Raw genomic sequence first — 14,310 nt, forward strand, 5'->3', positions numbered from 1 at the left:
GTTGATGCCTGGCAGAAGGCCTGGCCAAAAGGGCAGAATGCTTTAGGAAACATTGCCTGGGTGTCTTCAGTTCTCTGGCTATGAGGCTTTAGAAACAAAGTCTATTTCAAACCTCACCCATTGCTGGAGATTCGATCTTGTTCAGGGCTGGCTTCGGTACCTGGTGAGCAGAGCCTGCTTAAAATAACGCTGGCACTAGAAAGGAGGAGAAAGTGGCTAGGAAAGACCTGCCTAATGGACTTGACCTAAACTTCTGGTAGCCCTTAGGCATGTAAGCACATCTCCAGCTCATCCCTTGCCCCTTCAAAATGACACCTCCTTTCTGAAATCACTTTCATCAAAGCAGAAGCAGTCCCTAAATGCTCTCCAGTCAAAAATACCCAGTCACTACACTTCCCCGTGAAACCCACCTGATGCTGGGAAGAGGGATGGAGAAGGAGCAATTTTTCCATAGATGCACTCACACAGCCCTGAGAGGAAAGCACAGGAAAATTTCATCCCATTTGTCCAACAGCAATGACATGATTGGTTTCCTTCATATTACAATCTCCTTTGGAATCTTCTGTGAGATGCAACATCATCTAGGGGATTAGAGCCAGAACCTTAGCCCAGTGCTGAGTTTATTAGCATCATGTTTTTTTGTTTGTTTGGTTGGTTTTTGTTACTTAACATCCAGAAAGTGGTAGAAGTCCTGCACACACTGAATTTCCTCTGATTAAAGATATTTAAGACTGGGGCGCCTGGGTGGCTCAGTCGGTTAAGCCTCCAGCTTTGGCTCAGGTCATGATCTTGCATTTCGTGGGTTTGAGACCCGCATCGGGCTCTGTGCTGATGGCTCAGAGCCTGGAGCCTGCTTCGGATTCTGTGTCTCCCTCTCTCTCTCTCTACCCTTCCCCCGCTTGCACTCTGTCCCTCTCTCTCTCTCAAAAATAAATTTAAAAAAACACACATTTTAAAAAAGGTATTTAAGATTAATCAAGGGAGCTTTTTGTTCCTTAAAAGTAAAAATCAGGCTTTTTTTTTTTTTAAACCATACCATTGAGCTATTTTGCCATGGTTATTTGAATCATAAAAGCAATTCTAATTTTTCTTACCATTTTCTTACCAATCACCTATATTATTTTTAAGACTGAGTAACAAGCCCCATTACCGTCTCCAGAAGAAGGGAGAGATCAGAGCTACAGGGTAAAGAGCCTGAGTGTCAGGGGAAAAGCGAGAGGACACGGTGGCATAGAAGTGATCCTGAAGCATTTTTATTTAATAGTGTCAAAGACAGCTGCCGAGGTTGTGCCCTCCTAAGATTTGGCCCTATCACCAAAATGGAATCATGCGTGTTGGTGAAGAGCTGCCCTGTCTCCACCCAGCTTTCCTCTTACTCTGCTTCTCTTGATTGTTCTTCCATAGATGTAAGTCCCCTGCGGAGAGCACTTTATAAAACATGAAGTTGACTTTTATCTCCTTCATTTCAAAAGGAGAGCAGGTTTTGTGGTGTCATCCTTATAAGAGGAGGCCAAGGTTGAACTCAAATTTGAAACAGATCTATCCATCCTAACTGACACAAAAGTATTTTCTGAAAATAAAAGAGCTGTTGTTCATCTCCGACATGGTGCCCAGGAGAGTGCTTGTTTACCTTGGGTTTTGCAGGCTCTTCTCAAAATCAGTAACTAAATAAATAAATAGACTAACATATATAGCACAAAAATAAGACAGCTTTTACTTGGAACTGGCTATGGAATAGAAACTAAAGCATATTGGTTACTTAGGCACAAAATTAACACTGCTGCCTTGAATCTATTTTCCTCATTGTGAAAGAGTTAAAAGGCAAAGCGTTACTGTTTTGGAGACATTCTTGTACGTTGTCATCAAGGAAAATAGAATGTAGAAAACTCTAATTCAGCCAAAGTAAAAGCTTTGTTAATTTAAATTCTATTAATTCACAGTGTGTTTTGTTTCCGATAGTAACTGGGTTGACATTTAATTTTTACTCAAAAAACCTATTCTTTGTGGATAACGATGTAAGTGATTAAAATGCAGTAATTTGTCAACAAGATTGTAAGAGTAATATTTAAAATGTTAAAGGAATGATTTGTTTTTGAACATCCTTGATGTCTTTAGAAATAACTCTTTGCATGTAAACAGTGAACCTGCCAAACACGAGTTGTTTTCTCTAGTCTTTCAAGCAAGTCACTGATGAAATATCATGTAGCCAGCTTTGCTCGTATACTTTGAAGTTAACCCTCAGAACTTAAAAGTAATACATTTACCCCGATATATTCCATTATTTAGACGTTTTAGACTGGTCTTCCCTGCTATTTAGTGTGATGACTGAGGTTTAACAATATAGTCAGCCCCACCAAGGGGGTTCCCGGGCCCTAAATAAAAGGTAGATTTGTAGGGGCGCTTGGGTGGCTCAGTTGATTGAACGTCCGACTTTGGCTCAGGTCATGATCTCATGGTTCGTGGGTTCGAGCACTACGTCGGGCTCGCTGCTGTCAGCGCAGAGCCAGCTTCGGATCCTGGGTCCCCCTCTCTCTCTGCCCTTCCTCTCCTTATGCTCTCTCTCTCTCTCAAATATAAATAAATATTTTTAAAAAATTTTAAAGGTAGATTTGTAGTCAGCTGCTGCTGCTGGTGACTTTGTCTGTTTGAATGTGTTCTGCCCTAGTAGTGGATGTGCTCCAGTGACTGGGTAAAGGCCATGAGCACTGAAGAGTAGACGTTTTATTAGGCAAAATGTGACACAGCCTGAGCTCATCTTTTATCACTGTGTTGCTTAGTCTTTGGAGTAAGTTTGTTGAACACATACTCATTGAGTAACTACTGTATACCAGGTTCTGGGTATTTATAGGCAAATAAAAGAGATATGGCCCCTGCCCTGTCCTCGTGGAGTTTATAATCCAGCTGGGGAAACAGGAAGTAAACATATGCATAACCCATATATACACATAACCTATAACTTGTGCTACAGAAGTACTCTGAAGGATGGGAACAGAGTGCCATGAGATATAGTAGGGAAGACTTACTTTGGATAGAACTTAACAAATGGAAACGTCCCAGTGAGCATCCGAGATTTTGAGCTTAGAAGTGTCCTTGGAATGGTTCTAAGTCCCTCCTTCCCTTTCATCCTTTGTAAACAATGGAGGATGGCAGGAATGCCCCAACCATGAATTTTAGCTGTGTTACTGCCAATATGTATCTTGCTAAACCAAGGCATCATGAGCTTGTATAGCCCTAATGGTTGCTGTCGTTGAGGCCATGGAAATGGGAGGCAATGTGAAGCAGTGAAAGAGGTTCTGGGTTCCTTAGGAAGACCTGAATTCTCCTGGGGATGGAGAGGAGGGAAGAGAAGAGGAAAGAAGGTTCTTAACCTCTCTGTGCATCTGTGCATCCATTTCCAAAAATGGGGGGTGGGGGGATGATATTAGTGCCTACCCCATAATGTTGTGAGAATTCAATGAATCGGTTTAGGTAAAGTACATAGAACAGTGCCTCCTACCTCGTGGCAGATTTTTAAGAAGTGTTACTATTATTACTAGTGTTACTAATAGTGTCACTGCTGTTACTGAAAGGAGGTCACCTCCTTGGAGGTGGGACTCCAATAGAGGCAGAACGCTCAAGACACCGGAGGGAACATACAAACAGAACAGTGGGTGGGAACCAAGATTTACATGTCCACAATTCCTACCACACCTCGCCTTGTTTCAGGCGTGTTTTAAAGGGGCAATTTTTGGAAAAGGGGCCATAACCATAGAATGCTTTATTTGATACCCACAGGCGCTGTCTTTCCTTAGGACACAGACAGGTAATCAAGCCCCTGGGTATGAGGTGTGTACAGGATATTAAACTAGTGCTAATTTCATAATGCTGTCATACCTGCCGCCAGGATGACAGAGCCACAGAGATAAATGCCGTTTTACCAGAAGTGCTGAGCTGCGGAATCTCTTAGGGCAGTGAGTTGTTCTTTTTAAGCAACGTAATGAGACCCTGGAAATTAAACCTGGGAAGGATTTTGCAAATCATGAAAAATGTATTTAAAAAATATAAGCATTCACTTTAGCTGACTTCTACATAGATATTCTCTTTTAACAGAGCTAATGCAGAATTGCAGTAAACAGCATCAGTTTCTCTTCCTTGCTTAATGCATACGAATCTCTAAAACCCGATCCTTTTCTTCTTCGTACTGTTTTCCTTAGCATTTCCCTCAGTAGTACCACCTGGATTCAGTTACATTATGATGCATTTTTATGAAATGTTTAATTAACAAATAATAAATTAATGAGACTTTACTATATATCCTCCTTCTTGTGTCTGTGTGTGTGTGTCCATGTGTGCATAATCACGTGACAAACGATGTCAACTGGTAAACCTCAATCCTTTTCCTACATACTCCTCAGATTTGGGGATGTCTGAAATAGTTTAGGAGATTATACTTCTTTAGCAAAAGAGAAATAAGCCAGGATAGTATGACAGGAAGGAAATTGCTTGCAAATCTCGTGAAATAGAACATGCAGCTTTTTTTTTTCTAAAGAAAAGGAGAAGAAATCGACAAGAATTTGAGTCTTCTCAGAAAAAAGCCTAGTTCCCTGGCATTTTCTGGAGCCAGAAAAATGCCAGAGCACTAGGATCTATCCTGAATGTTCCTTGTGTGGATGCATCTCTTTCTGGGGAAGAAGAGCCCAAGTGGTTGTGACCAGCCAGCGCCCCTTAGCCCTGACCCCGCTCTCTGTCAGCCAGAGACACTGGAGGTTTTACCTCAGAAGTCTGACCCTTCGCAGTGCCCCTCTTTGTCCCCCGCCAAGTAGCATCCCCCCAGTGAGCCTCCTCCCCATCTTCACTTTCTCCTCCCTCTCCAGAGTCCGCTCAGAAGGAGCTCAGTTTTTCCTAAAGAGTAAGAAACAAAAAAGTCTTTATGTGGGAGTCTGTTTAAGAAATAACCGACTCCTGTTTATAAAGGCCCCTTTCATTCTGTTTGCTGATATGTGCTTCCTGAGCAGCCGCGGGTGGGACGGCTCAATGGAGTCCAGTCAAAGATTGCAACTGCCAATTTCCAAGGCTGCGATGGGGGCTGCGACGGGGGTGGAGGAGAAGGGGAAGTGCTGTGCATGTGGCCGTGTAGGTACTTCCCACAAGAGTTACTCAGAGGGGCCCCAGGAGCTCGGCCTTAAACGGGCCAACATGCATTTTGTTAGCAGAGCGGCTCTCTCTGCCAAATGGCCTTCTTTATGCTTTCCCGTGTACAGAGTGGTTTTCTTTTTCACAAAATACCCTTATTTAAAAAAAGAAAAAAAACTGAGCAGAGAAAATGTTAGGCACGAAGTAGGAAACTGTTGGAACCTGTGGGGTTTTTTTCTGTGGCAGGCCAGCAAAGTGCTGCCAGGGGAAGCCAGTGTGTTGCCTTTCCTGTGGAGGCCATCATGATGGTGCCCAGAGCCAGGCAGAGCTCTTCTGAAGGAGTTGCCTCCTGGTCTTAGGTCTTAAGTTAGACTCGTGTAGAGGTCATCAAACCTGGAGAAAAACTGAACCGTAGAAGTAAAGAGAGGGTCGATTTAGTGACTCATAACATTTTTGACAGCTGTGAAATCGAATGGTTAATTTCACTTCTCTCCATACGTACATGATTATATATGTAAACGCATTTGCATTCTGTACTGGTAAATGTGTGTGTGTGTATGTGTGTGTGTGTGTGCGTGTGCGTATGTGGTTTAGATTGAAGTGAGAGGATATTTATTTGTGGGACTCGAAATGGATTTCATATTGCCTTCTTAAACTGCAAGAATGCAACCATGTGCCGGGATTAATATGGTAAAAGTTTCACTTTATTTCATTTAAAAATTACTTTACATTAAAGTAAACATAGAATGCAAAATGGATAAGAATTTAAGATAAAAATGCGAAGCAGCCCTTGCTTGTGATCGGAAAGGCCCACAGATTCCCGAGGGGCATAGGTTTACTCTCTTCTCTCAGCCTTACCGAATACTCTGAGATATCTCAGCTTACCGATGGCCACGCAGGTCAGCAGGAATGGGCAACAAAAATCAGAAAGATTCTCTGCCCAGGGTCGCCTGGGTGGCTCAATCAGTTAAATGTCCGACTTCAGCTCAGGTCATGATCTCATGGCCTGTGAATTCGAGCCCCACATCAGGCTCCTCACTGGCAGTGCAGAGCCTGCTTGGGATCCTCTTTGCCCCTCTCTCTTCCTCTCTCTTTTTCTCTCTCAAAAAAAAAAAAAAAAAAAAGAAAAGAAAAGAAAAGTTCTCTGCCCAAAGATACTTAAAGTCTCCACTCTCACTTTTATTCTATAATAATAAATTTATTAGCCTTTCAGGTTTCTCTTTTTAAAAGCATATGCCTCTTGATAGGTTTAAGGTGTTGGTCATTCATATCTTTTTTTTTTTAATTTTTTTTTTAACATTTATTTATTTTTGAGACAGAGAGAGACAGAGCATGAACAGGGGAGGGGCAGAGAGAGAGGGAGACACAGAATCCAAAACAGGCTCCAGGCTCTGAGCTGTCAGCACAGAGCCCGATGCGGGGCTCGAACTCACGGACCGTGAGATCATGACCTGAGCCGAAGTCGGACGCTTAACCGGCCAGGCCACCCAGGTGCCCCTGGTCATTCATATCTTAATATGAATTAGCTTATTAGCTTTATCTAATTAATTACCTAACTAGCTTCCTGTCTTGAGTGGCTCGCAGACCAAATCAGAAACTGTGAGTTCCTAACCTAGGGTCACTTCACTGTTTTGTGGATTAGAGCAAGCCGGTTCATTCGTTTGAGTCCCAGTTTCCTAACCTGAATATAGGAAGGCTACCATCCGCTCTGCCATCACAAGACAGCTATGAAGTCAAAATGATGTAATTCACATGGAAGACCTCTATTAAATTATGAAGTACTATTTAAATATCAGTCATCACTGAATACTTTTAACTGAGATCAGTGGTACATCATCCTGGCTATTAATACATTTTAAGTTGAGATTAGTTAACAGATGAACAGGGATGTCACAGGGAGAGGGAATTTCGAATGATAAGACATTTGGGAAGATCAGGCCCGCAGCATTATCTCAGTGAGGGACTTCGGTATTTGAAAGTTTTACAAATCAGAGGAGGGAAGGGAGAGGAAAGAGGTGAGGAAATGTCGGAACACAGTTCTGTTCTGCAGTTAGGCATGGGAACCTCGAGGTAGAAACACCCTGATGGCTCCAGTTACTATCAAGGAAAAAGTCAATAGAAGAGGTTCGTCTTAAATTGTTAGGCAACCCCTAAGACACAGACTATGGAGTTCTGAGTATAATATTTTTCAAAACAAGGATCTTCCAAAAGCATACAGAATTTAAAGTAAATAGTGGTCCTGCTTAACTTTTAAAATATGTAATGATCTTGTCTACTTCTGATGATCCTGCCTCTTGTCTCTTTTTCAGTGTACGTCATCTAATAAGAGCAGTAACCATGTCCTGTATTCTATGCACGTACCATGTACTATGCATGTACTATGTACTAAGCACTAAGCACATACGATGAGTGGGGCACTATTCTAGCACTAAGAACTACGTACTCTAATACTCCCACTTCACGGTTGACAGAACCGAGGCTGAGTATTTAGGAATTTGAGCAGTTGGCGTAGAAGATCCAACTGAAACCAGGTAGTATGACCATAGAACCAGACAGATACTGTGTCTCCTTCCTCCCCACCGTTGGCATAGCCACTGGAGGTGAAGGAATTAAAATGTGCAGAAGACAAGAAGTGCGCAGAATCTGCTTCTGTGATCATCAGAGGACACTCCCTTCTTTGGGACCTGGTGCTCAAATTCTCCTACACGAGACTTGATGTTGAAGCCTTAAATATACTTGCAGCGGTAAGGATGGAGTAGGGCCAAAAAGGAAAGGGCTCCAAGGAAGTGATCAGTTGTCTTTTCGTTTTTTTAAGTGAAATAAGGGTTTGAGAAGAACAGAGGTCCAGGGACACTGAGAATGTCAAGTGTCCATTTTTGTAAAGAAGCGCCCATTTCTTTTTGAGAAGTGAACTCTCAAAGCTGCTGTTAGCCGTGATAGGTCACACTGAGTTATTTTTCCATCTTGCAAATCTTCTGAAATCACCATTTTGACGTGATGTTTGCTTCTCCCTCCAGGCTTCACCAAGGTGTGTCTCAATTTATTCAGAGACAAGTCACGAAGAACAAAGCAAAGTAGTGGACTTTTGGCCTTAACTTTAAAAAAATTTTTTTTGACGTTTATTTTTGAGACAGAGAGAGACAGAGCATGAACGGGGGAGGGTCAGAGAGAGGGAGACACAGAATCTGAAACAGGCTCCAGGCTCTGAGCAGTCAGCACAGAGCCCGACGCAGGGCTCGAACCTACGGACCGTGAGATCATGACCTGAGCCGAAGTCGGACGCTTAACCGACCGAGCCACCCAGGCGCCCCTGGCCTTAACTTTAAAAAATATCCTCTCTTCCCTTCGAAACAAGTCACAGAAATTACAGGCAAAAGTAGATTCATAGGTAAGGGAAATGGCAGAAGTTTTACGTCTGACTCTAGAATGAGTTCTGGACTGGTCTTTTCAGGCACAGAGGGGTATGGTGGGCAGAAATGCGGGCCAAAGTTTGATGTTTCGGCACCCCAGGACAGACCCCAAAAGACCACTGACATGGAATGGTGTTTCCAACACTGTCCCTGTCGTAGATTTCTCGCTTTCTTTATTGGAGTCGACTTGACACACAATGTTCCATTAGGTTCAGGTGTGCCACTCAGTGATTGACCGAGTCCGTGTGTCATGCTGTACTACCTCACAAGCATAGCCCTGTAACTGTCACCACACACTGCCCTTAGAATATCATTGACTCTATGCCCCATGCTGCACTTGATTACTGTTTTTGTTATCCTTTACCGACTTTTTTTAAGTCAATAAAAATAGACTAACATTTAGAGTCTAGGTATTAAAGTCATCAAAAGGCAATAATCTTGTTGAGAAGATACTCAGAGATAGGTGCCAGATATTTGCATTTCTTTGTCTTCAGGCTCATTCGTGTTAAATATCTTTTTACTAAAGGCCTGATCAATAATCACTGGAGTGTGTGTGGATACCTTTCATAAGCTCTTCATCAAACAGAAGGTTCTTGGAGGCAGATGGGACTGTAAATTGAGGCAAGTTGCCAAACCCACCTCAACTGGTTCCTTTCCTTGGGCTATTAATTAGAAAGGTCTTTCCTCACTCTTGGGCTGTGCTGGCCTTCTCATTGTTTGTCTCCCCTGACCATTAGCAGTTCCACTTGGTCAGATAATTCCATCTGAGTGCATATGCAGTCCAGCAACATGGTAAACAATTTTGTCTGGGATCGAATGTCTACCGTTTCTCTGGAACTGATGTCATTTTGAATTACAATCCCTACACTTTTCTCTGTTCCCCTTTCCCAGTTTAATGGCATTAAAATTCTTCAAAAATCAGATTTTCTTTTGTAAGTAAATTTTTTTCAACGTTTATTTATTTTTGAGAGAGAGACAGAGACAGTGTGAGCAGGAGAGGGGCAGAGAGAGAAGAGACACAGAATCGGAAGCAGGCTCCAGGCTCTGAGCTGTCAGCACAGAGCCTGACATTGGGCTCGAACCCATGAACCATGAGATTGTGACCTGAGCCGAAGTCAGATGCTCAACTGACTGAGCCACCCAGGCACCCCTAAGATTTTCTTTTATAATTTAGCATCTCCAGTTCTTTTAAGACCCAGCTGCCATTAGATGAAGAGTCAGACCTCCGAAGTTAGTCACGTGTGATTCTTTCTGTCATTGGCTCAAATTGTGATTCCACAGTGTCCCTTACACAGGTATTGCAAGGCAAGTTCATAGTTGTGCTTATTTTGTTTTCTGGGGAGACTCTTTATGCACCAGAGTCTCCTTTTTTACCTTGAGCTTTATTGAGCTATAGTTAGCACATGACATTGCATAAGTGTAAGGTGTACAATATGAAGGTTTGAGTCATGTATAAATTGCAAAATAATTACCACAAGAAGGCTAGTTAACACATCCATCACCTTACATAATTACCCTTGTGTGTGTGTCTGTGTGTGCATGTGTGTGGTGACAGCATTTAAGATCTACTCTCTCAGCAATTTTCCAGTGTGTAATACAGTATTGGTAACCATAGTTACCATGCTGTACATTATATTCCCCAGAACTTACTCATCTTATAACTGAATGTTTGTACCCTTGGACCAACATTTCCCCCCTTCCCTTACCCCAGCCCCACAACCACCATTCTACTTATAGAGAAATTCTTATTTAACCTAACAGATCACTACATTTCACACTAGTTCTATAAACTAGTTTTTTCTTTCTTTTTCTGGAAAAAGAAAATGGTTTCAATGCCCCTCCTAGGTGCTTCCATCATACACTGGGCTTTCTCCTACCTGAGCATACTGGGCGCCACGTTGAAATTGCTTTTTTATGAGTCTGTCTTACCTTTAGAGTGTGTAGGCTCGTTGAAAATTGAGCTTATATCTGATTCCCTGGCTCCCAGCACTGCCTGGCACATAAATCTCTAGATTGTGCTGATATTTGATAGAAGAGTAGTGCCGGAGGGCTGGCAAGGTTTCTGTTTAATTGTCCAGTTAGATTAAATAAGGCCACCCAGATGTTAGGAAAAAATGATCTGTTATGTAAAGGAAGAGTGAACGTTTTTGAAACCAATATTCTGGCGTTCTTTGCAACTGATGGTAAGAAAGATGAACTGATCCCCTTGTGTCATTAGAATCCTAAGGGTTTGTCATGACACCAAAACGCTTCATGGAAACACCAAGTCTTCTCTGGAGTCCCTGTTGGGTGTTTGCCTTTTTTCAGTCTTTGTACCATCACAGTAAGTGGCGTGAACTGAACGATTGTCTCATATAAATCATGTATTCTTTGTTCTCATCAAACCATAGCTTCAGTAATCTTGAAAGACTACTATTAAAGATTCTGTTCTGTCATTTGTGCATATGTGGAACTCTTAGGAATAAGAGACATTTCATAAACACGTGGGGTTACTAACATTAGAGTTTTTAGGACCAAATCCTAGGAATTTCAAATGACTCAGTAATGTCAGAGTATTAATTAGATTTCTGTAAAATGAATCGGGCTCGTTTACTTAATCAGAAGTCGCCTGAATGACAGGCCCAGCAAGTAAGCTGGCTTAGATACAGGGTTGTGTGTTGTTTCTCTTCCAGCTATTTTAAATAGCTGCTGTAATGGTGCCACTGGCTGTTTCCGTTCATCCCATTCCTATCTACCCCCAATGGAGGGTGCAGTTCATATCTGTGTGACCCATCAAACATTTGCTGAAGAAGGGATGCTGGGAATCCAGTCACTCGTGAAGCGGCCTTTCAAAACACACAGGGTTTCTGCAAATGAGTATCCATAACTCACCGAATTTTCTAGCAGCTCCAGCAAAATTCGCTTCTCCAAGCAAGGGAAAACATAAAGAAAGAATCAAGGCATTAGTCATGAATGTAAGCTTTATGTCCTGGAGCCACAAGTAATTGGGTGTGGGATGGGTTCATGGATATCCAAGTGTTGAAACTAAAAGTATGTCCACGTCTTTTTCCTACTCATTATTGGTTTGATTTTCATGGAGATACTACCGAGGATGAGAGAAGACAGAATCCACTGGCCACAGGGACTTCCTTGATAATTGTGTGCTTGGTAGGGCAGAAAACATAAGGAAGACGGGAGACTGGCATTGAGAGAAGAGGCTGGCAGTAGTAATTGACGTAGGTTGCTCTGATGCCAGTTTGACAGGTAAATGAACATTCTTATGGGCAATTTAATGCCTCTGGAAAACTATTTGCTAGGATGGTATTCTCTGTTCTCATCAGGCAGAAGAAAAAGTAGCATCCTATTTTAAACTCACCAGTAAAAAAGCATCTATCTCTGGAAATTCCAGAATATGTTTCTATGTGGATGACTAATCACCACCCCTGTCTGTGAAGTGTCCCACTCATCCTAGCCTCAGCCTGTAGACTGTGAAGAACCCTCAGCCAAGCACATAATGATACAACCAGGCACGAGTTGCCCTTCTGACTTTTTTTAAAAAAATTTTTAAGTTTATTTTGTGAGAGAGAGAGAGTGCATGAGCAGGGTAGGAGCAGAGACAGAGGGAGAGAGAAAACCCCAAGCAGGCTCTGCACTGTCAGCACAGGCTCAATGTGGGGCTCCATCTCTCAAAGCATGAGATCATGACCTGAGACAAAACCAAGAATCAGGTGCTTAACAGTCTGAGCCACCCAGACGCCCCTGCCCTTCTGCCTTGTGTGTCCTTCCTTTGGTATATTTGGTTAGCACATTGTACAAATATGGTTAAACCACTCTCATTTCTCTTCAGCAGGGTCAGCTTTGTTTTGTTGCAAGACCACAGATGTGCTTGTTAAGTCCTGCCCTGCCATGTCCCTTGGTGATAGGGGACATAGTAATCACGAACCTGACTAATCCATCACTACCATTAGCAAAGTGATTCTGGATGTCAGCTCTGTCCTTGCCCTACTTTATGGAAGAAGTTACTCATTTTCACAGGAAAGACCTAGTAAGAAATGGGATTCTATTTTGGGGGGTTTTCTAGTGAAAGTACTAGTTGTCAGAGACATAAGAATTGCCTTATAGTCACGACCTATGACCTTGGCAAGGTCACCTGATCTCTCTATTGTTTCTTCATCTGCAAGTCTGTTTCTGGTTTGTCTCAGAGGCGTTTCCCCCAAACAGTGGAAAATACAATATGAGTTCTTGAAGGTAACCTTCCACTATTATACTTATCATTCTATATTAATGGCCTAAAATTAAATGGAACAAATGAGCCTCAGGAGTATCTCTGACAAGTTAGCATCAAATCCCCTACCCCCCAGGTAAGGGCAATGTTTAGAGGTTCCAACAGGAAACCTGTTTTAAAGTTAACTTCCTGTAAGGCCTTTTTTTTTTTTTTTTCTTTTTAACGTTCCAAACTACCCAAGTTCTCAAGGCCCATCTACAAATAATCAATAGAAGTAAACTCCCTTCTGGGAAATGACTCTTTTGGCAAAGGCACTCACTATAGGTGCCTCATTCACTTATTCTATAAATAGTTACTGGAAGCCACTAGTGATTCAGGCACTAGTGATTCAGCAGTGATCAAAACAGACTAATTTCCTGCGTTCATGGAGCTTGTATTTTAGTGAGCTACACTAAATAATGCAGGCAATGCACGCCATAAAAATAAAAATAAATAAAATATGTCAGGTGGTTATAAGTACCAAAGAAGAACATAAAGCTGGGTAAAGAGCATGAGAAGTGTTAGAAGCAAGGTATTGTTTTCAGGTCAGAGGAGGCCAAGGAAGGCTTGTGATAAGTTGATGCTTGAACAGACACCCGAATAAAATGAGGGGGTGAATTATGAGAAGAATATTCCAAACAGAGGTTTTGGGAGGTGCAAGGGCTCTGGGGAAGGAGTATGCTTCCTATGTTCAAACAGCAGCAAGGAGACACTATCGCTGTATTGGAATGAACAAGAGGAGATTAGTGGAAGGTGAAATTAGAAAGATGCCAATGGACTCTCTCATTCAGCTCTTATAGACCATGAAAAGGCCTGAACTTTTACTCTGAGTGAGGTGGGAAGCCATTGGAGAGTTATAAGCAGAGGTCTGGCATCATTCTGACATACATTTTATTAACATACACTCCAGTTGCTATATGAGGAACTGACTGAAAGGGGCAGGGGCAAAATCAGGGAAGATAGGTGATATTGAAATGTTCAAGCAAGAAATAAAGGTGGTTAGGCCAGACTGGTAGCAGTGGAAGGGAGAAGAAGGGGGTTGGATTCTGGATATATCTGGAAGGAAGTAGTCAGGGATTTGTTGGGCGATTGGAGGTGAGCTGTGAGACAAAGAAGCAAGAATGTCCTCAACGTTTTTAATCTGAGCAACCAGAAGAATGGGGCTGCCATTGACTGCCATGAGGAAGATTGTAGGAAGAGCAGGCTTGGGGGAGAAAACTGAAAATTTGGTTTAGGACATATCAAATCTGAAATGCCTATTCCTGTGGAAAGTTTGACTAGGTAGTTGGGTCTAGAGTTCAAAGGCAAGACCGGTAATGAAAATATAAGTTTGAGAGATGTAAGCCAATGGATAGTAATTCAGCCGTGGGTCTGAATGAGATCATCTGGCTTGAGTGTAAACATAGAAAAATGCAAACACACTGAGACCTGGGGATCGAAGAGGTGAATAAAACCCAGAAGCGAGACTGAAAAGAAACTGACAGTAAAGCAAGATGAGAATCAAGAAAGACAGAAAATAACAAGTGTTGCAAAGAAGTGGAGAAA

At 42.2% G+C, this 14,310-nt stretch overlaps 1 protein-coding gene across 3 annotated transcripts in view; it reads left to right on the plus strand.

The window, feature by feature from the left end:
• GNG2 (G protein subunit gamma 2) overlaps positions 1 to 14,310 on the plus strand; it is a 121,140-nt gene that overhangs the window by 61,524 nt on the left and 45,306 nt on the right. The window lies entirely within an intron of this gene.

Source organism: Panthera pardus, unplaced genomic scaffold (genome assembly GCF_024362965.1).
Source record: "Panthera pardus isolate Hobbes unplaced genomic scaffold, ASM2436296v1 HiC_scaffold_24, whole genome shotgun sequence".
In the NCBI taxonomy this organism is placed as follows: domain Eukaryota; kingdom Metazoa; phylum Chordata; class Mammalia; order Carnivora; family Felidae; genus Panthera; species Panthera pardus.